General features: G+C 39.2%; 1 protein-coding gene across 30 annotated transcripts in view; it reads left to right on the top strand.

Moving 5' to 3' along the window:
- MAP2 (microtubule associated protein 2) overlaps positions 1 to 21,354 on the top strand; it is a 300,372-nt gene that overhangs the window by 175,682 nt on the left and 103,336 nt on the right. The window contains exon 4 of one of the 30 annotated variants that reach the window (XM_046643339.1): positions 12,607 to 12,679. The exons of the other annotated variants lie outside the window; for them this stretch is intronic. The gene's annotated coding sequence lies outside the window, so the exon portion shown is untranslated. The remainder of the gene's footprint in view (positions 1 to 12,606; positions 12,680 to 21,354) is intronic. 30 annotated transcript variants of the gene reach the window in all.

The raw sequence follows: 21,354 nt of genomic DNA, 5'->3' as shown, positions 1-21,354 counted from the left end.
AACTATTCAGAAACAATATTCTGAATATTTTGTTCCGTTAAAGGAAAATTTTAGCACTACTTAGGCTTAAACCTCTTTGAAAACTTAAACTTTTAAAAAAGTTAATATTTACCAAATTAATTTAGATTTTAGTATTAAAACCATTAATTAATTGACATAGCCACTGGGTCATTGATTTTTTTTTAATAACAGCTATATTGAGATATAATTCGCATACAAAAATTCATCCTTTTAAATGATACACTTAGTGATGTTTAGTATATTCACAGAGTGATGCAACCATCTTCACTATCTAATTTTAGAGTATTTTCATCACCCCTCAAAGAAACCCCACACCCATTAGCAGTCTCTCCACCTTTCCACCTCACATGTACCATAGGCAACTGTTAAATTAGGTTTTCTGTCTATGGCTTTACCTCTCCTTCTGGACATTTCATATAAATGAAGTAACACAATATGTGGTCTTTTGTGAGAAACTTCTTTCACTTAGCATAGTATTTCCAGGGTTTATCCACATTGTAGCAAGTGTCAAAAAATACTTCATTGCTTTTTATGACTGAATAATATTCCACCGAATGGGTATGCCACATTTTGTTAATCCATACCTGAGTTGATGAACATTGGCTTGTTGAATCCCTGATTTTTAAAACTGAAAAGGAACCCAGTGATTTACTCAAACAGCCTCCTTTCATGCATATGAAACTGAAGCCCAAAGAAATATTCCTAGACCTTTATCTAGTTATTGAGTTTCTTATTATATTATGGATGCTAGGTTGATACAATATGATGCAAGCGTTCCCATGATGTAAAATGAAGCTGGAGAGCTAAATAAGCCTAGGTGAGCAGAGTCTTCCAGGACAAGGAAATGGTTTTAGTCTTTTTCCTAGGAGCATTGGGCCATTGACGTATTTTAATCCTACTAGTAATACAAGCAAAAAGAAAACGTGCGTTGCCTTACATTTCTCTCCCAGGGCTTAGATATATGAAGAAAGGTAAATCTTGCTGGGTAATTCGTATCTGTTTAGCCAAAATTTGTGGTAGAATCTGTGGAATTTAAAGTTTGTTTTTGCTGAATACTTTGTTATCCAAAGTAGAAACTTGTGTTCTTTTCACAGGGTAAACAGCCTCCTTATTAGAGCTCTCCCATTCAATTTTGTGAAGAACTATTCTTTCCAACCCTCCTACAGAATAAGCAATCAAAGCTACTTGAGAAGTAATAAATAGATACATAAAGGTCACATTTTTTTCCACTGCACAATAACCAAATTTTAGACCTGGCAAAATCTGAAGACTACAGAAATAGTTCTCTAAACTGCAGTGGTTAATACCTAATTATTTAAGTCCAAATGCTTTTAACCTGAGGTCCATCAGCTCCCAGGCAGTATTTGAATGGGACCCTGGAAGCTTTTGTATAAACAAAGGTCATGCCTACATGGGCGTGAATCCAAAGCTTTCATTAAATTTTATGGAGTTTATCACACACAAAAAGCTAAAAACCAGGTTTTTTTTGAGAAGAGAAACAATCCATAAATTACTAGGAAAAAATATCTGGACTTATTTTATATCACTTATAGAAGTTTAAACCTGTGCAGTTAAAAATGACAATAGCAACATTAAGCTAATATCTTGAGAACAGTGTCTTTCTTTTTAAATGATCTAGTAACAGTCAAAATAATCATGATTATACCAATAAGATTAATTATGTATTCTTTTGCAGTTATTCTCAAACCGTGATCCCCAGATCACCCTCTTAGGGATCACATTGAGTACTTGCAGGTTCCTGGATCCCCCCAGACCTCTACCATCAGAATCCCGGGACTGGAACCCGGGACTCTGAATTTTCAACCAGGATCCCAGGTGATTGTGCCATCGCCCATGTTTGGAAAGGGCTATGGAACATAATAAATAGCAACACTCTTTCTCTGTTCAGTGCTTTTGACAGACCATCCCTAGCCAATTCACAGAGGTGTATGATAATACTAGTGACATGTAACAAGCACTCAATATGCATCAGCCCCTGTGTAAGAAGTGTTCTCTAACCGATCCCTAGTCCTTAAAATCCTTCTACAGGAAAGTGGATAGTATTATCCACAATTTATAGATGAAGAAATTATGGCCTGATGAAATTAAATGACTTACTGCATAGAGGTAATGGCTGGCTCCAAAGCCTTTCTTTCCACTCTGTTTAGCAGCCTCTTGCTGTAACCACTGTGCTAGTTCCCCACTGCAAGAAGTATCCAGAACAAGGGAGTGACTAGAGTTACGTATGAGTCTGACCAGCCCCAGTCAGCATCCACTGAAATCCACAGTCATCAACCAAATTGCAGATGGATAGTGAACTGAGTATGACACATGAGCCTCTCTTGCTAAGCACGCTGTCTGACACTTTTCTAAAAGAAGCTTCCGGAGGTAACAATTTACAGGCAGGAATAGTGTGAATATGAGAAAATTACTTCCAGTTGTTACAATTTAACAAGCAAAGAATATAAAGGAAAATCAAACATTTCTTTATGTAAAGTGACTCTAAACCTACCAGTATGTATCACTACCAAAGAAAAAGAAAAGAAAGAAAAAAGAAAAGAGGAAAGCTCTGTGTGACTCACTGAAAAAGCCGGAGGTCAGGCCTTTGGGCCCCCTGCAAGCGTGAGCTCTTAGAAGGTCTTGCCTGAGAGAGAGGGCTCTGTGATTTGTGTGCGTAGCATCACTTAAATTACGCTTCCTTTTGTTCAACACCTTCAATGAGCACTGATAATGAAATTATTCAATTTAAAAGAATCCTGACAATCACATCTATTTTATAGGCTTTTACTTGAAAAAAGTTCAAACCTCTTTGCCAATATAATAAATATAATAATGAATTCTTGCAATTTTGAGAGTGACAAACAAATTTTCTAGTTATTGTTCTAGTTGTAAAAAACATAAAAAATATGTTTGTATTTCAGTCATGAAGTCATCAGATTAAGAAATTTAACTTGACTTTTAAGGGGCCTTTCTTACAATAACAAGTGTTTCTTTTCAAATATCTTCACAGAACATTTCTTTTTGGGGAAAAGGACTTTAATTATTTAATTAATTATTTAAGGGAAATGACTGTATTTTTGTATAACGCTCAAAACCAATTCTCTGGGAAACTGGACGCCAGAAATTTCCCCTGTGTCTGCTATGACTGAGTTTGTCAACTGCCATGTGAGGGCATAAATTCTATTCCTTGTGGTCCCTGTTGGAAACTGACTGTGCTATTCAGTAGGCAGCTATAGCAAGTAATTTGTTAACTGAATAAGAGAACTGCTAAACCGACGTTTCTATTTACACTGACGCTTCCGAGACTGTTAGGTGGTGCTGTGCGCAGTGAGTACAGTATTCGAGACCCCGGTGAGATGTGAATGGTAGAGGGCTTTGTGATGGTGTGTGGGCTCCTTTAGGGCATAAAAACAGCACACGAGAGCAAGTTTCAAAGGGAATCTTACTTACGGACAGAGAAGCTTATAACTTTCTTCTGACAGTTAAAGGTCCTTCTCTTTTGCTCTAGCAGCAGAGTTCTAAGTGTTTCCTTACAATTTAGTAGAAATCTGTATTCCAGATTTTAGTGTTATTTTGAGGTTCTGTCAGGATCTAATGAGTCCTCGCCCCTTCGTGTCTGTGCTCTGTTGTGAGATTTTCACGGGATTTCTCGAGGCTAGTGGAAAGATGACCTTCTATCACACCAGGTCTCATACCCCACTGTGGTCCCCAGGAGACCTGCAGAGAAGCAGTGAGAGTAGCTCAGGAGCTGGAAGCTGACTTGCTGTCCGTGGACCAAACATGCTCATGTGCGTGTCACTAGATAAAGCCACCCAAACGTGAGGCAAAGAGGAAGTCACAAATGACTTCTAGTCTCTTTTTTAACTGTTTTCTTTTTCCTTTTCTTTAGCTGCTTGAGTTTTCTTTTAGCTGAATGATGTTCAGTTCAGCATTACATTTGAAAATAGGATGAATGTGAGATGGAAAAAGTAAAATCACAAATAAATTAAACGAAACCACTGTACTGTAGGATCTGTACTCCTTCACTCAGAAGGTACTTCTAGAATCCTTGAAGTCACAGACCCTGCTACGGGTGAAATACTGCAAGCCTCTCGGTGCAGGGGTGCTCTCAGTGCAGCTCCTGGCCCCCAGTGTTGTGAAGATCCTGGAGAGGCGGGCGGGGCCGTTGGGGTGGGAGAGGTGGCCCTGCACAGGGAGTTAGATGGCTCTGAGACTCTAGCACTTTCTCAATAATTCTGTTTAAAGACTGTTGACTCTTCATTGGCCTAACACAGCTCTAAAAACCATTCTCAGAGTATGGGTGGGACCCTACCTCTGAAGCAAACTTTCATGCCTGCAAATACCAAAGGTGGCTAATGTCCCCCATCAGGAGCCCAGGGGAGCCCAGAGGAGCACAAGCAAGGCGCCAGCAGCCCTCACATTCCTTTGGAATAGCAGTAATTAGAGCAGCTGGAATATTTGCAGCCTCACTGGCTCACTTGCTGGTTTTTTTTTAGCTTAGACGTTAATCTTATTTTCATATGTTTTTGTATAAATCAGACACATGTGGCTTGATTATAGATGTTAAGTGGCCACTAGGAGCTTTGGATAAAAGCCTGTCATGAACACGCAATGCTGTGAGTTCTCTGGAAGCTGGCGACAGCTCTGCAGTCCTGTCTCTCTGGGCCCCTCCTCCTCTGTTGGTTTCTGCTCTCCTCCTCCCTGCATTCCCACTGCCCTTCGTCTCAGTGGTAACTATTTACTAAAATCTCAGGCATTAAATAAAGCATAATAATAGAACACCCTTCACAAGGAGGGGGATTGCATAGCCACCAACAGAATAATAGAAGAGGGGAAGATCATTTTAAAGAGCCTCCAGCACAGGCTCTGCCTCCTCCTTAGCTTCCTATTTATAGGGAGGCAAACCTCCGTTTTTTTGTTACCAGCATCTTCTGTACCAAGTCCTCCCCTTTGTTTATTGAAATCTTAATGATATACCTTTGTGAGTCTTACTGTTTCTAAGATACTGATGGGAGAATTATTGTATCACACACACATGAATATTGTTATAGAATTTCCAGAACACCTGGGAGTGTTAATATTGTGGATTCAGATATATTTCAAGGCTAACTTTTATTTTGATATATTTTCTCAATCAGTAAGTAATATTCTCACTCAATTAAGAAATCCTCACTTTTTAAAATGGGTTATTACTGGCAATCCCTTTAGTAATAAAATGTTGGCTTCCACTGTTAAGAAAATAACTTGGGTAGGAAAAGAAGAGACTTCAAATTAGCATGACAGAAGGGGGAGGGGTGGGTGCCAACTTAGTCCCCACTGCGCTAATTAAGTTATCAGGCATCGCCTCTTGAACAATATGCAGCAAAAGATGAAGGGCCTGAATCAGCTGGAGATCACCCTTAATTGTAAACTCTTCCTCGAGACTGCATCGAGTTGATGAAATCCCTCTGCTTCTGGAGCTTTCAGCTCTTCAGGCTAAAAGTAGGTTTGCCAGAAATTTCGTTTTTCCAGTCAGGTGCCTGCAGCACAGCATGTGCGTGCCTCTCTGGTGGAGTCCTCTTTTCTAAATGCACGCCTTTTCAGATTATCCAGCACTCAGGAATGTCATCCTCAGAGCCCGCAGAAGCTCAGACAAAGAACACCGTCAACTGAATTCTGCCTGCTTTAGACCACAGCTGGAATCTGAGTGCTCACATTGACCTTGGCAAGAGCCTAGTCCTCTGTCACCTGGCTCAGGCAAATGCCTCCTCAGTGACATTTCTGTCTGCTGCTGACGGTTGACAGATGGCTCCCAGCAGGTGAACTTGGGGCTATTAGTGAATGAGATGCTTTCTTTCTCTGGCACAATCCTTCTCAAAGGTGCTCTGTGTCCTAAGAACTTGCAAAAGGCATTTGGCTGTTAAGCAAAACGAAAGAGAAGAGTTGAAGCTGAGAAACCATGTGTTGGCATGAACTCTCCTCAAGTTAACACATAGTCTCTTCTCACAGGCATCCGCTAGTGCGGAGTAGTGAAGAAATACTGTCTGAAGACTGATACTGACATATCACAATTTTCCACAATTGTCAAAGCATTTTTCTACAGAGGATTGTATTTAATTTCTGCAGCAACTCTATAAGGGAAGTCTCATTAATAATCTCCAGTTTACTGATGAGAAAACGGAGGATCCCAAAAGTTAGAAAGTCTGCTGAGTATTCCATAGTCAGTAGGTGGTGGTCCAGGTTCCAACCTAGCTTCCATCTCCAAAGTGTGTGTTCTTTTTGTTTCAAAGATCTAACTTAATCAAATTCTAGTCAGAATGGTTAGGAGAATAAACTGTTGTCATTCTCTCATTTATTCAACCTTTACTAATCACCTGCTTTCAGATCAGGGAAACTGTAAGCCAGGTAAGTAAGGAGCTTTTGTGGCTTGAAACAGAGAAGTTGATATATACAAAATTAAAGCATGAGCACACTTTTCCATTTTCTGAAGTACGTACCTCAATTTTTCATTCCTTTGATGAATAGTTATTGAGCAAGGCCTTGCTACCAGACAGGGGAAGTAGTAGTCAATAGAAAAGAAAATGGCCTCAGCTCTTCTAGAGCTTTCAGAAGAGTTGGGTGGGGTGGGGCAGACATTAAACAAATAGCACACAGTGCTGCTGGTGGTCCAGGGAAATAGGCAGTGGTAAGAGGGTAAACTGTTAATCTCTCTTGAGCCAATTTGATGAGAGAGCAGCCTGACTTGAAGTGCATTGTATACTCTCATATGGCTTAATATTTTTGTGCTTCATTTGTATTCATTTTGAATTCAAAATACTATGAAAAAAATGCAAATATTTGGTAGAAACCAATGGCTTCTAGGATTGAAATAAAGTAGAAAAAAGGGTGGGGATGTGAGTTTCTTTCCCTGTCAAGGAGCCTTAATTAACAACACAAGGAATTCCTAAGAACACCAGATGAGTGATAGAAACAAGAAGCATACACCAGTGAAGAGAGACATTTCTGGAGGCGGCTGGGGAGACTTCACTAAGAAGAGAGCTTCAATCGAAGGAGGAGTTGACACACCTAGAGGAGGGAAGGAAGGGAGTGGGGAGACAGAGAGAGAGGAAGAGAAGAAAAAGAGAAGAGAGGACTTTGCAGAAGGTGAGAAGAAAAATATGAAACTGGGATGAAAAGGGCAATTAATAGGGTTACAAAGGAACTAGTCCAAGAAGATGTGAGGGTTTATGATGTTAGAAAGTTGGGGTAAGGTTGACAAAGTAGAGTGTCATCATGGTACAGAAGCCCTCGAGGCCGGGAAATTTAGTTTTTGACGGGAGAGTTTTGAACCCGAGAGTGAACTCAGTGAGAGGCCTCCTGGCAAGATGAGTTCTGTGGCAGCCTCACCCTGTTCTCTGTGCCTCCCCCCACCCCGATTTCTTCTCCTATACCACATGAACCTGCGGATCTGCATTAACTTATTCTATCGTTTTAAAAACGGTTAGTGTTTGCGTGGACGTTAGAAACAAATGAACAGATGGCTTTCTGTCAAGCAAAGAAGCGTTATTTCTTCACATGTATTCTAATTCTGAACAGAAGACAGCAGTGTAACACATAAATGAAAGCACTGACCGTGCCCGTTGCTGCCCAAGGGTCTCTAGATTGCAGTGCCGGTTCCTATTTTATTTATAAAATGAAATATTTATTTATATTTATATATGTTCAACAGAGTCAGCATGTGTTAACAATTTAGCAAAATAAGTTTTTAGCTGATATCACCAAGCATTATTTCTTTTTAATCCGTTTCAACAAGGAAGGAATCGAAATGCAACCTTTAAGTGACAACTAGATACCTCATCATGCCTCTTTAACTCCCGCAGTGGGGATTTCCGCTGCTCCCCAAATCTCCATTGGTCTTCCATGTTTCTCAACCCTTTGCGTTTAAGCTAAGCCATGTGGTTAGTTCAGTCCAGTGGGCTGGGAGAGGAAGTGATGTGTGTTGCTTGCACGTTGAAGCCTTAGGAGCCAGTGCACAGTCCTCCAATGTCTTCCTCCCTGCTGCAGAAATCTTGGAGGCACGAGTGAAGCCCCAAGAAGAATGTATCCAGATCGCTGGGTCACTGCATGGGCAAGAGGTGGCCTAGAGAGTTAACCTGCTCACATCAGGATTTGTATGAACAGGAGGTAAACCTTGATTATGTAAAGACTCTGAGACTTAAACCTGACTTTTCTAACTAATCCCATCCTTTATCCTTCACCTATTTGTATCCTGTTTTTATTGCCTTGAATTATGTTGAGATACTTTTGACGAGACTAGATAATTTCTGCTAAGTCAGCTTAACCCGGTCTGCTAGTCCTTGACACAGCCTGGAGTAGCAGGTAGGGATGAAAGGGGAACATTCTTCCTGTCTACCTTTCTTAGATTCTCTGGTCAACTGGAGATAATATGTTTTGAATAGGCTTTTGTTAACTGTCCTTAATTCTCTCAAGTGTACATTTTAAAGTATGTTTCCCTTGCAAGAAACACAGTGTTGTCCTAAGAGAAATTTTTTCAAAAGCCCCAGGGAAGGAAGATGTTTCGCTGATCTGTTCAACTAGCAGTGATTTTGGCTCACTATGACTTCTGGCTGCTCACAAATGAGTGGTAATAACGAGCTGTTGCTAAACCCGGGAGGGAATAGAAATGGGTTCACGGCAAGTACACAGGATGATTTTATGTCGGCAGCTGCTCTCGTGTGAAGGCTGCTTGGGTAGTGCGTGTTTTCCCAACAGTGTTGGCAGTTCGGTCCTCAGCAGTTGAAATCTTGTCATCCTGGACAAGTGCACTAAATTCCATGAATGGTTCCACATCTCCTACAGCAGATTGCTGGAGGAGGTGGAGAACAATGTTGATGTTGTTATTGTTTATTTGAGGTCTAACTGAGGCGAATTCTAGCCAAGGAGGTTAAGTTTAGCCTTCAGAAATGCTATTCAGGATTCCAGCAACTTCAGCCATCTTAGTGGTTAGCTTATCTGACAAAGTCTATCAAAACATGAAAAATAAGTAAATGATACTTTTCTAGAATGTGTTTCAAAGATTAATCAAAGGTATATCCTGTCCTAACAATACAAAGGAAGATTTTATCTTGACTTCGTTGTTTAATGAAACGTGGGTTCTTATATCAGTTGAGAAAACCACACCTTGACAATATTTTCTTCATGAGATTCTAAAAGTCTGCATGAATTTATCATTCTAACGTCAACACTATAGATGTCACATAACTTGCACATAAATATGTCAACAGCCAAACATGTATTATTGCAGTTGGCGTATGCCTGAAGGGCTTGACCACTTTCCAGCTGCGTCAGGCTGTGAAGGGCACTTCAAGTCTCTTGGCCTTGATTTTCTCATCTGTAGAGTGACTATCTTAGAGGACGGTAGTGAGGAATAGATGAATTGCTATATTTGAAGTCCTTGGAAGCTTGTCTGGCATGTAGTAAATGCCCTGTGAATATTTGCTAGAATGATTTTAGGGATGTTACAGCCACTCTATATAATGTATCAAATGCTAAAACTGTGCCAAATAATCTTTTTAACAAAAACTGTGTTAAAGTAATTTAATCCTTTTCATATGGAATAAAAATGATCACTTCTGACTGCACTGTGTTAATTTAAAATGACTGTTCAATTCTATGTGCCTTATGGAATAGGCCACAAGTTGCTTTTTTAAAATAGATCCCAGATGGCATTTATCTCTTTCTCATAAAATAAGGGCTAGAAAAAAAGATAGTCATTTTAATTTTATAACAAACAAGAAAACACAAAAATCAGAATGATGGGTACCTTGGGCATTATTTTTATGACTAATAGGTACTGGATACCCTCAACTTTCTAATAATTATCTCATCCTTTGACCAATAATTGCCAAATTCTGTTGGAATGAAATTAGCTTTGAAGTGCTTAGGGCTGGAATAACACTTTCATTTGTATATAACTATAGAGTAAATTTTCACAAAGACTGTAGAAAACAGGATGTCATTTTTTAAATATTGTTTTTAGTATAACTCAAATGATGAACACGTTCTTTGATAATAGGTGTCAGCAAACATGTTCTGTAAAGGGCCAGATAGCAAATATTTTGGGTCACATATAAATATAGAAATGGCCATATAGCCGCCATCCTAGCCCTGTCACAACTGCTCAACTCTGGCTGTGTGGCATGAATGCAGCCTCAGACAACTCGGAAATGAGTGGATAGGGCTGTGTGCCTATGATGCAGCGTTTAGAAAACCAGGAGCATCAGGATAGATCTGGTCCATGGACTATAGTTTGCTGACCTCTGTTCTATAGAATTCCTTTTTTTTTTTCCTTATTTTTACTCAGGTAAAAGATACATGCACACATCTATAATGTGTACTTGCACACTTATACATGTGTGCACATGTACTTGAAAATCATGAAAATGAAGTACAAAAAATAGACACGATGAGGAATTTGAATAGGAAATAAATCATGATATTTTGTTCAGCATTAATTGGCTAAATACCCAAAGACTCTTTGTATCAGAACAAGGTCCAGAGCTGGTCTGCCATTTTTCTTTTTTAACCTGGAAAAAAATTTCTTTAATCCACCTACAGTTGTCAGAACTACTTTGTCCCAAGTCGATGTTTGAACTCTGAGGCTGCTACTATAAGGTACAGCATACTAAAGCTTCCCTAAAGATTAGCTTTTATTTTTTTATTAAGATTATGATAGTTAACAACCTTGTGAAATTACAGTTGTACATCATTATTAGTCATGTTGTGACTAATACTAGTCATGTATTAGTCATGTTGTGACTAACACCACTTCACCCCTAGTGCCCTCCCCCAACCCCCCCTTTCCCCTAGTAACCACCGATCAGTTCTCGTTGTCTATGTGTTAACTACCACCTATGAGTGGAGTCATACAGAGTTCGTCTTTCTCTGTCTGGCTTATTTCACTCAACATAATACCCTCAAGGTCTATCCATGTTGTTGTGAATGGGACGACTTTGTCCTTTTTTATGGCTGAGTAGTATTCCATTGTGTGTTCTTTATCCAATCATCAGTTGCTGGGCACTTAGGTTGGTTCCACGTCTTGGCTATTGTGAATAATGCTGCGGTGAACATAGGGGTGCATGGGACTTTTGGAATTGCTGATTTCAGGTTCTTAGGATAGATACCCAGTAGTTCTGCCATTTTATTTTTATTCTAAAACTAACCTACAAGGTTTAATTTGCTTTTAGTCAAAACGATCCTTAAAAATTCTTTAGTCTTAAGTTATTGTGTATAGAACTCTATATAATAGTAATGTTATATGGATTCCAAATTTGAGAACCACTGAGCTGGGCTACAGGGAAAAAAAGCTGTGTTCAGAGGTCTAGGCGGTGAAACCTTTTTTTCCTAAAGTAAGTATCAAATTATTTGAGGGAATGGAGAATTCTGCTGTGTTTCTTCTTGCCTGAAGAATTTTCTTAATTTTTAAAAAGCGTTCAGCTTTTCTAACTTTAATATGCATTAATGACTGGTCTGCTGCTGCACATTCTGTGTGAAGGCTCGCAGGTTAAAGGAGCTAATCACGTACCACCACTGGACGCAGGCCCTGTTCCAGGTGATGTGTGTTACTTTGGAATCAAGCCCTTGTCTGCTCCCATTCGTACACACAGGCGTCTTGGAAGGTCGTGGGGGAGAACTGAGCCTCCTGCTTCTTGTCTTTCCAAGTTTACATTTCTTACTGGGTCCTGAGGGAGACTTCATGGCTATCACCGTTCGAGTACTTAGGGCTCCTTGTAAAGCAACACCTTCCTGGAGGTGATGGAGTCCTCCCCACAGCGGGTGGAATCCTCAGCCCTGGCAAAAGCACATGGAGATGCATAGCTTTAGACACCTGTGGTGAGAGAGCAGCTCTGCCCTCGCTTTAAGGACAATTACTTATGCCTTGTGCGCCCTTTGTAGTCTTCCCTATAGATGAGGGTGATTACACCTGAATGGTACAAAACAAGACTAGTGACTTCTAGTAATTGTGTTTGCTTCTAGATACCACTTCGGTAAGAAGTATTCTGTGTGTTTTAGTGGAATTTCTAAGCAGAAGTGCTAATCCAGATTGACTTTTAGGATTCTGAATGTCAGAATAAGTTTAGTATTCTATGGAGAAAATTTAATTAGTTGTTAAAAAATTCCTCTCCAGCCTGTGCTGGAGAGAATCGATGCAGACTGGGCTAGAGGCCCAGCCCTTTAAAGCTTACTGGATGTGATTAATGATTTACCAGGAAGAATATGTTCTCTTGGGGGAGATAGAATTGCTTGCTATTTCTTAGCTGAAAACAATTTATTATTTCATTTTTCTTTGGATATTAGACTTATGCAGCTTCACTGGAGTGAATCTAAAAAGTGAGAACAAGCCTGCAGCAGTTAGCATTTCACTGCCCTATTCCCATCACCTGAAATAGTGCCCAGCAGGTCACAGATGCTCGATGCTGTGTGACTGTAAGGGCTGTCCTGGCATCCATCTCAGTCTCATGGTCAACCAAGATGAAAAGAAACTTGAACTTCGTATGGAGCTACATGGCATAAGATGTACATGGATCAGAGACTAAATTATTTGTTTCCTAAATTCTTTTTTCACAGAAAGAAACCAGGTCATATTATCAACTCTTTGAGAACACAACAAACTGTCCTATTTTACCACTTCCTTAAATAGGTAAGACCCTGCCCTCTCTACAATAAGAGAGTTACCTGTCATTGTCAAAAATAACTTTCCTAACATGTTTTAAAGACTCTTTATTAAATGAATAACTATCAATTCATTTTGATAAGGAGAAACACACTAATGAATTCTATAGCTAATGGATTTAGAATGATTACAATAGCACTTCCTAATGTTTGGAATGATTTGATAGCAAAAGAATGAAATGCTCTTTCTGAAGTGAGGCCTGAACTAAGCCTGTCTCTCCTGCTGTGGTGACTAATAGCAGAAATGTTACTCCATGCCAAGTGGGGTCCTCCATGACTGACTTTTCGTAAAGTAAACCATTTATTCCTGACGACAGCCCTGTGAGGAGATGTGGGGATCTCCTCGTTTTACAGATCAGAGGCGGCAGCAGAGAGAGAGGAGGCAGGTGGATGTCCCTCAGCCCAGGACGTGTGCAGGGCCCAGAGCCTCAGGCACTGGAAAGAACACCACTTCAGCGGTTATTGTTAGAGCAGTTTCATGCTGTGTAGAAGTACATAGCAATCAGATTCTCCTTGGTTTTGAGTTGGTTCTATCTGAATTTATGGAAGAAAAAGAAAACATAATACATTTACTGAAAGAACATTTCAGTCATTTTATGTTTGTGTTCATTACTTATACAGTTATTACGTGAGTAAATAAAGGAATGTGTACATTTTAGCTCAGTTTACAAGCAGAAACAGTATTTTCCTTTATTTAACATATTTCTTTAAACTTAAAATTCCTATGCTAAAAGCAGAATATTACAGAAAGCTTACAAAGAATGATTTCTTATTCTAGGAAATGAAGAATGCATTTTAATTTAATTTCTTGTTTTAGAGAACTGATTATGCAGTCGTAAATTGGCCCCAGCAATATTCACTTTTCTGTTTTCCTTATTTCTCTAGTATTTTTTGTCAAGAAAATTTGCAAGATTTTAAAAGCAAAATATAGAAAGTATTGTAACAAATACCTAAGTATCAGCCACGTGGATTAAAATAATGCTAACATTCAGCTTTGTTCACATCTTTTCTAAAGGAATAAACCATCACAGAGAGAGCAAAAGTTCACTCTTCTCCCTTTCCTTTCTTCCCAAACGATGTCGCAATCTTGAAGATGAAAAGCCTTCCAATGCACGTTCTAATGCTTGAATGACGTGTGTGTGAAACAATATGCCGTGCAATTATTTACATTTTAAAAGTTTACGTAGATGGTCTCATACTGTAGATATTCTCTCGAAGCCTTCACTCGACATTCTATTTAGAGATTCATCCATATTGATACATGAGGATCCGGTTGACTCATCCTAACTCTCGTAACGTTGACTCATTTTAATGTTTCAGTCACCTCTTGCTTAGTATTGTTAATTGTTACTTTTAAATAACTTTCAGCATTTGGTAGATGTAATGCTAAAATGATTTAAGCAGGGCTTTTGTTGACTCAAATAATTAATAATTAAGCTATAAATCAAAACTGGGGTTTTATTGTATGAGCCGGTTTTGAGGACTATAGCCTGGGAGAATGCTTCCACCAAGGAAGGAAGCTCTCCAAAGAAGCAGGGGTTACAGCGTGGTTATGTACCATCTTGGAACAAGGAACATCTATCAGCTATGACAGGAATATCCTTTTTACTACAGTCATGAGATGCTTTGCTAGCACAGCAGGTTGGTGGTCACAAGGTGAGCACAGCAGGTCAGTAATTAATCCTTAGAGGAAGAGATGCTTATCAAGAAAGAAATGCTGATATGGAGGAGGTAACATCCCTATCTTTAAGGGTATCATTCTCAGCTTTGGGACACAGCAAATATTTAAAGCAGGTGTACAATGGGTGCTTATCAGGCCACGTCAGACCTTTCTGGAAAAACAAGGTCAGGTCGAATTAGTTTTAAACCAAATAGCTTCCTCATACCTCCATACATCTTCTTGTATTTCTTTTATTCATCACTTTCAAAGCATCTTTGGGATTTGTGTATAAGAAATCGGAGGTTCTTAATATGTGGTTGATATCATGCCCATTATGTTTCCTTTTTTCCTATTAGAAAATCCTTTTTTTCAGTGGCTGTAAGGATCTTGCTAACTAATGGGACTCATGATTTTTAATGCTTTTGCATAACACAATAATTGAAATCTGTTTTATTTCCCCATAGATGAAATACTGACTATTCCCAAATGCAATGTAAATACTGCCTTTAAAATTTGATACTTAAAAGGAAAACACTCCTGTTTGGCTCGTGTTAATGTCTCATGTTCCCTTCAAAAATCATGAGAGAAACTGTAAAAAAAAGAAAGATTTTTTTCCTAATTTTCTCTAACACTATAGTTAATTCCAGAATTTGTTTAAGGCAAAAGAAATGTCAATATACGGTAGTAAGATTTATAGACAAAGAGTGTTTCATAACTGTTTTATTTTCTGAAGGGAGTAAATTACTACTCTGGCAGAGTCAGGGGAGAAAGAAGAAATGAATTCACCTTTGCTGGGCAAACATAAGTGAATACAAGGCTTTGAGTAAGCCTCACAAGTCAGAAGTGCAGTGCAATTCTGCCGATGAGGAAATCAAGGCCCATATATGTTGGGTAACTTACTCAAAATCGTACAGCAATTGCAGAGACTGGATTCAAACTCATCTCTCTCAGACTTCAAAACTATACTGCCTTCTAGAAAAACAATTGGGAAAATCTAACTATTTGACACATAAATAGCACTTTCGTTTATTACACCAGTATTTATTGGGATTCTTTTATGTCAGTTGAGGGGGCTGATGTTGGAAGATCAAGGAAGACGCATTATCTCCCCAGAGTGAGAAAACAGGCTGTTGGGAAGAGCAGAGACTTCTCAGTGATACCATCATGTAACTATTTAATACGATATCTCTATTTTGCGATCTTAACGTTGTTGACCAGGTAGTTAATAAGTATATATAATACCCGTATACATAACCATGCCAGTTAGATTAAATCAAGAGGGACAATAAGAGTGAAAATACTTTGTAAATGACAAAGTCTATGCAATCATTTACTAACATTACTGATTATTCTGTAAAATTTAGAATTGAATATTTCAAACCTAATACACATAATTCTAAATATGAAAGTTGATATATGTCTCTGAAGTTTGAGAGTCTTACTACGTCATCCAATTTCAACATCTCTTTAACACAAAAGCCCCATTTAACATTACAGTTTAGTTAGCAGCCCTGTCCATGGGTTTGTTTCCAGCCTCCACCAGGTATGAGAGGCATATTCTTTAATGTCCTTAAGCCTCACAGCAAATAATAACAGTACCAAGCACATGCCTGTCCAGAATCTGATCATTTCTCATTACCTCTACCGTATCATTGGAATCCACTCCTCATCTTGCCTCCTGCAGTGACCTCCTCTGCTCAGTCTTGCTTTCCTACAGTCTATTGTTCTCATAGTGTGATCTTTTACAAATCTTAATCAATTGATGTGACTCTTTTGTTTAAAATCCACCAATGCCTGCCCACGATAGTCAGAATGGAGGCCCTATTCCTACTGTGACCAGCAAGTTGCTATATAAGCCAGCATCTTCTGTCTACCTGACATCATCTCAACATCCTCTCCTCTCACTGAGGGCAGACTGTGACATTCTGGACACAGTTCAGAAGAATCTCTATCTTGGTGGACCCTCCCTTGTCAAAGGACTGAATAGGTATGCAAGGATCACTATGGCACACACTCAGTATCCTTAGTGCACATCAGAGATGGTTGTTGCCCTATTAAGGATTCCTTTGGTTTGTTTTAATAGAGTCCATCGCTTCTGGAATGCTGAGGAACTTTCATCCATGTTTTTGACATAATTTTATAGCATTATGACAAAAAATTATTCTACTGATATGTAATATTGAGTCTTAATTTGTAGTACCAAAAACAGAGACAAATTAGGGACAAATTAGCTGGGTGTAAATGAGAAAACCATTTAATGAGCAGAAAATATTTATTTGATTAATACATGTCATCTTTTACATAAATAATATTAAGATTTGCCGTAACTGACATTGCTTATATTTTGCTTTATTTTCAGAATAGATTTATTTCTTTTCATCATTCATAGATAGGTGAAGTTTATCCTTTAAGACAATTTTCTGTAAAATAGGCTGATTTTTTGTTGTATTTTTACAATACTCCTTAGGAGTGGTACTTGATGAGTGTTGACATTGTTAAGAACATTTGGCAAGAGAAAGACAAACAGTAGGACCACGAGTTAAGGAAAAGAGAAGGAAAAACTGTATTTTCACATCCTCTCTGAAAATAAGTACCTTGACTTGTGTTGATTACTATCTCATCAGTATTCAGCTCTGGTCCATGGTACTCCATGTGAATAATTTTAAAGGCAAATCTAACATTCTAAAAATAAATTCTATTGGTGAATTAGAATATCAGATGTTCCCTTTATGAAAGCCTATTCTAATGTGTGCTGTCAGCTGGCACTCATATCCAGACCCCAAACTGCTCTGGCTCTTACTGAGCAAGAACCTATTCCAGGGGTGAGCTTTTTCAGAGGGTTGTCTCACGGTTAACTAGAGGCATAAAGAGGGAGAATCGGGGCCGGCCCCATGGCCGAGGGGTTAAGTTCTCTCGCTCCGCTTCAGTGGCTTCAGCAGCCAGGGGTTTGGCTGGTTCGAATCCTGGGTGCGGACATGACACTGCTCATCACGCCCTGCTGAGGCGGCATCCCACGTACCACAACTAGATGGACCCACAACTAAAAATACACAACTATGTCCTTGGGGCTTTGGCCCTCCAGGAAAAATAACATCTTAAAAAGACAAAGAAAAGAGGGAGAATTGCCCACTTACTCCAGCAGGAGTTAAAATAACAATAACAGTCCTCCTACTTAATAGTCTGAGTCATGAGCACATTCTTCTGATTTCTTGGCAGTTCTGAGCAGATTGTTTGGGCTGGATCCTGTAGACAGAGGTGGGCAGAGGCAGAGATGCAAAAGGCTGTAGTTCTTGTTAGGAGGGTGCTGTTATTAAATCTTACCTTTTAACAGTTTGGCAAATGGAGATAGGAAAAGACAAAGATTTGGTACCAATGAGCGTATTTACTAGTGCTTAGAATAAAAGAACGGTGATTCAGGCATGCATTTGGGTTACCCAGGCATTTTGTTCTTTTACTGACCATGAGTATAGGTCACTTAAAAAGAGAGGCTTACCAGGGGAGGTCTTAGAAGTCAAATCTTGCCGGATGTTTGCCTTTGGAAAATTCTGTAGATCAGTTGCAGTGGCCTTCTCAGTCAGTTTGGGGAAGGGGTCAACGCCAAGAGAAATCTGCTTTTGGCTTAAGCACAGGAGGGAAAATCATTGAATGGTTACTGAGGCACCTCTTAATCCCAGGGCTGTGTGCTCTGTCTCCCCAGCCCAGGCCTCCAGCACATTTGCCTGAACCTCTCAATGGCCTTTGATGACTTTACCTTCTTCTGACTCTTCTGTAACCTTACTCTCCTACATATGTTTGTTTGATTCTAATGTCATTCATTCTATGAAACTTTCTTCTCCAGCCCAGAAAATGGTATTAATTGTGCCTTTGGAGGAGGAGGGCCCCCATAGCCTTCTAAGTGTATGTGGGCTACAGAAAAATCATCTTGGTGTGTAATTATTTCCATCTCTGTCCTTCTCCCCAGCTCTCTGAAGTCCTCAAGGGCAAAAGTTTTGTCTTTTCCATATTTGTGCCTCCAGAACCATGTTATTAGATTTGAAACAAAATAATATTTAATAAATTGTTGTTAATACATAATACCAACAATAAATAATGAGCAAATGATGATTGAAAGGGTAAGTGGTAAATAAATGAGGGATTAAGAAGGTGAAAAGGAAATGAGCTGTAGCCCAGGTAGCAGATTTACAAAACAGGTTTTATGGTGGTGGTGGTGTTTTTTTTTGTCATTTCTTTTGTGTGTGTGATTGTTTGGGATAGGAAAAAGAGTATGTTTATAGCCAGAAAGCAAGGGAAGGAGGAAGCTGTCACTATGAGACCACAAGGGGATGTTTAAAGAAACAAAACTTTGGAGGGGGCAGGAAAAGTTATGTTCGAGAACAAGTAGAGAGATTAAAGTTAACAAAAATGAGGGCCACCTCCTCCTCTAGGAAGGTGAGGACAATGAGGGAGGAGGAAGCTGGACGGGTAGAGGAAGTAGACTGTGCATAAAGGCCTCCAGCTTCTACCATCTCAGGAGAGGTCGTGCTTCCACTTGTCTTCGGCAAACATCAGACTGTCCTGAGATTCTCCGAGAGGGATTGCCGATTCTGCCTCCACCTTGGCCCCAGAGCAGATGCTACAAGAGGACCAATCTGAAGGCTGGGCCGTCCTGGCTCCATCCTCACCGGAAAAGATGAGGGGCATGGAGAGGCAGGAGCTGCTCTCTCTTCTCTGCTCTCTCACTTCTCCCACTCCAACACCTGCAGGCTGTTCTAGTTACTGTCAAGATTTGCCAAGCAAGCAATAAATTGGGGATAGTTACTTAAATTTGTTTCCTTTAACCCTATTACTTCTATTAGTCTCATCCTTTTTTTTAAAATCTCATTATACTTTTCTTCAAACCAAGTATATTAGTTAGGATGCTAAAACAATTAGATCCAGAAATGTGTTATAACTTTATTTCCTGCTCGCTTAACAGTCCTGGGTGGGTGTTTAGGTGGGAGGCTATCTGTCCTCTTCATAGTCACCTAGGGATCCAGGCTCCTTCCATTTGTGGCTTTACTTTGTCATTGTCTCCATCCAGATGGTAAAAGGGCAGCGACCAAGGAGTTGTATGTGAGCCAAACCTAGAAGCAGCCTTAATCACTTCTGCTCACATGCCAGTGGTGAGAGCTGAGTCCTGTGACACAGCTAACTGCAAGAGAGGTTCAGAAACAGAACAGCGTGTCAGGACAAGAAAGGTTTTGGCCAACTGCTGCAGGCTCTGTTACATGGGGGGAAATCTGTCTGCAGAATTGATGTACTTGAACATTTGGATCAAAGAGCTCAAACCCTGTTTAGAATAGGTACCAATCATATGACAGAGATAGAAATGTGAATCATAATTCAGTATCATGCTAAAATGGTAAGTGCATCCATTTATCAAGGTTAATTCTTACAGTCGTACATAAATAAGATATTTTTAAAACCCTCCTTATAGAAATAAGCATTATGTCCAAAAGGATAATGGCTAAAAAAAAGCGTAGTGCCTAGTAGCACTCTTGATTTTCTTCAATAACTTCTTCTAAATGAATCAATTGATCAATTGATAGACATAGAAATGTTCCATGAGGAACAAAATAAATATTTGTACTTTGATGAATTTCTAAAATTCATTATAAAAATACGTGAATCGAGATGGTCAAAACTCATTTTGAACTCAAGAAGGATATGGCCTTTTAAAGAAAATAACAAGTAAAGGTAAAATATTAAGGAGAAAACTCACAATTGGTATCTTTTCAAAAGTTTTTAAAGAAGTTTAGTGTTTTGATGAACTCATAAATAATCATATATGGGCTTCCCATCATATTTTGTATTTGTTCCATTGGTACTGTTTATTTGCACGGTAGTAAATTTGCTATTTATATGAAAGAGTAGCAGTACATCTGGTTATTTTATATGAATAGAATATTGTGTCCCAGTGTTGTATAAAAGCCATTCTATTCACTAAATAGTCTACAAAATCAATTTGTCTGCTAAATAGTTTTATCACGGAGCTTTGGTTTCCTATGACTGCAGAACGCTTGGGTTTTGTGAAAATACTGCATTGCGGTAAGTGTATGATCACTAGATTTTCCTTGAAGGTTAAAACTCCTTTTCACTTTGAGAGTAGGCAGCAATTTAATCAAGTTCTCATGGCATCAGAGAGCATTTTAAAATGAAGAAACCCTAATAAAGCTGGCCTTTTCTATAAGTATATGGGGAAAGGCAGTTTGACGTATCAGCCTGTCTGAGAAGAATGAGAGATGACGCAGAAATCCAGCAGGGCTGAAGCTGCAGGCTGCCTCCTCCTCAGTGTCTCTGTCAGCTCCGTCTTCCTGAGAAGTATAGTGGTTTACCTAAACCTGCTAAGTTTTTGCAATTAATTCTCTTTTACTCTTTTTCTTTGCTCACCCGCGACTTGCCCTTTTTTTAAGTGAATGTCAAGGACTCCAGTCATACCGTGTGCTCAGTGATTACTGCAGAAGGCAAGCTGATTCTGAAGCAGTTGTAGTCTGTTTAAGAGAAATTAGAAATCACTAGGGCAAATACTTTAGTGAGGGGGTGCCAGAGCTTGAAGCTTTTCAAACCATTGTGAACAGAGCCCTGGGAAAGATCCGGTAGTACTCAACCCTGAATAAAGAGCAAAGGGACGAAACTATCACAGGTCCTTTTCCAAGACAGACTCCTGTGCACTAGAAAGTTACTGCCACTGGGCAGCAGGGTCTGAGGCTTTTGTTTCAGGCTTGTGTATCCCTTTTGGCATATGTTTACTACTGGAGTGGGTCTTGTTTTTGGAACCGAAGAATTCTAAAGGAAACTTTGTTTTAAAAGCAAGAGAAATTTAAAAATTTAATAAGATAATATAATATACATGCACACTCATATATAATATACGTATACACACATATGTCTATGGTTCATTTAAATATACACTGCAAAATTCTTCGGTGAAATCAAGGAAGCTCTGTAGGGAAGTAACATATTGA

Source organism: Equus quagga, chromosome 17 (assembly GCF_021613505.1).
Source record: "Equus quagga isolate Etosha38 chromosome 17, UCLA_HA_Equagga_1.0, whole genome shotgun sequence".
Classification (NCBI taxonomy): Eukaryota; Metazoa; Chordata; class Mammalia; order Perissodactyla; family Equidae; genus Equus; species Equus quagga.
This window is presented reverse-complemented; position numbering and strand designations above follow the sequence as displayed.